General features: G+C 40.7%; 1 non-coding gene across 1 annotated transcript; it reads right to left on the bottom strand.

The window, feature by feature from the left end:
* Positions 1–1,720: 1,720 nt before the first annotated feature.
* Positions 1,721–1,828, bottom strand: LOC122422458. Its single transcript, XR_006263853.1, has one exon. It is a non-coding gene; the product is annotated as a U6 spliceosomal RNA (small nuclear RNA).
* Positions 1,829–2,140: the final 312 nt, after the last annotated feature.

Here is a 2,140-nt window from a genome sequence, read left to right as displayed (position 1 = left end):
CACCCCCTGTCTCACAGTAACCCTACTCCTCTGAGGCATACACACTTAGCCTTTATGACCTGATCATTTTGTCGCTGTTATCTGTCTCTTGACCATTCTCCATTGTTCATCAAATACTTTGGCATCAGACTCACATTCTTCTCTCAGTTCCAGTCCCTGCCATCATTGTAGGTGGCTTTAATATTCAGTATTCTTTCAATACTCTGGCCTTTCACTTCCTTACCCTCCTCATCGATATGGCCTTTTCTACTCCACCTCAACTACCTCTTCCCACAATCACACTCTGAATCTTTTTTTTTTTTTAATTATTTTTTTACACTCTGAATCTTTTAATCAACAAAATCATTGATATTCCAAATCAATGACTTAGATATTGAGCAATCACAACCCCATCTCTCATACTTCTGACTTGCTTCTTCAATTACTTCTGCCATGGCAAATCCTTGATCTCTTTGGACTCTCCAATAAGAGACCAGTCCCTCTATCTGTATCTCTCCCTCTAGGTTTCATTTTCTTCCTATTCAGTTTACTTTCCATGGTTGATAATTTTAAGGACAGTTTTGTCAATGCCATAAACTGTCTTATCTGTCTTATCTCTTCTGCCTGTCAAGAAATCCTTCCAGTGTGATCCACCTCTTTACTTTTTCCATATATTTATCTGTAAAACAGAACAATTGAGGGGAGAAAAAAAATCACAAGACACATTAGTACCGCCAGGAATTTACGATCACCAACTTCAACTGGGCTCTCAGCATGGCCCAGAAATCCTAGTGTGTTTCACTAGGCAACTTGCTTTCATGTTTGCTTAACTATTTCACATTTCTCAGTCACCTAAATGCCTGTTATCCCATCTTCCCTTTCACCTCCTAGTATGAAAACAGTCAGCTCCTTGTTACTGCCCAACTCTCGCCTCTCTCTCTCTGCATTTTTACTGATGCATCTGAGGAGAGTTTTTTCCTCTTCTCTTGGCCAGTTTTCCATCTGTGTCCAAGAATCTATCTTTTCTTGCCTTTCAAGGGCCTTACAGGGACTTTCCTGGTGGCACAGTGGATAGGAATGCAGGTAACATGGGTTTGATCCCTGGTTTGGGAAGATTCCACATGCTGTGGTGCAACTAAACCCCTGAGCCACAACTGCTGAATCCTATGCACTTAGAGCCTGTTCTCCATAGCAAAAGAAGCCACTGCAATGAGAAGCCTGAGCACCACAACTAGAGAGTAGCCCCTGCTGTCCGCAACTAGAGAAAGGCTGCAGCAACAAAGACCCAGTGCAGCCAAAATAAAAAAGAATTTTTTTATAAAAGAACCTTACAGAACGGATTCTCCCTCTTCACCCGTGTCTTCAACCACTACTCTTAATGAGGTTTTCTCATCAACATTTCAATTTGATCTAATCTTTCTCAGCTTAAAAAAATACCCTTTCCTCAAATACATGGCACATTTTAATATTACCAATTTCAGTATCATTAAGCTGAAACTAAAATACTTTGGCCACCTGATGCGAAGAGCTGACTCATTTGAAAAGACCCTGATGCTGGGAAAGATTGAAGGCAGAAGGAGAAGGGGACGACAGAGGATGAGACGGTTGCATGGTATCACCGACTCAATGGACATGAGTTTGAGTAAACTCCGGGAGTTGGTGATGGACAGGGAGGCCTGGCGTGCTGCGGTTCATGGGGTCACAAAGAGTCGGACACGACTGAGCGACTGAACTGAACTGAACAGTCTTTTTTTTTCTTTTTTTTTTTCTTTGTCATCATTGCGCAGGGGCCATGCTAATCTTCTCTGTATCGTTCCAATTTTAGTATATGTGCTGCCGAAGCGAGCACTGAACAGTCTTAATATTGGTACAATTTATAGAACTTTTTGAGGTAAAGCCTCATCAACTTTCCTTTTCCTGTGTGCTGGAATCGAATTGCATTGTAATATAGTTTAGGGTTAACTAGCACCCTACTGCCAGCAGGTGGCTCTGTGTCAAAAAGAGGAAAAAGGAAGCAAAAATACAAACTGTGAGAGAACAATCTAAGATTTGGACCCAAGTTCCTGTCATTACTACTTATTCTATTTATATTTTAATGGTTACCACAAGATAGCTTTCTGTCATTTCTACTTATTTTGTTTATACATTAATAGTTATCATC

The sequence above is a fragment of the Cervus canadensis genome, chromosome 19, assembly GCF_019320065.1.
Source record: "Cervus canadensis isolate Bull #8, Minnesota chromosome 19, ASM1932006v1, whole genome shotgun sequence".
In the NCBI taxonomy this organism is placed as follows: Eukaryota; Metazoa; Chordata; class Mammalia; order Artiodactyla; family Cervidae; genus Cervus; species Cervus canadensis.
This window is presented reverse-complemented; position numbering and strand designations above follow the sequence as displayed.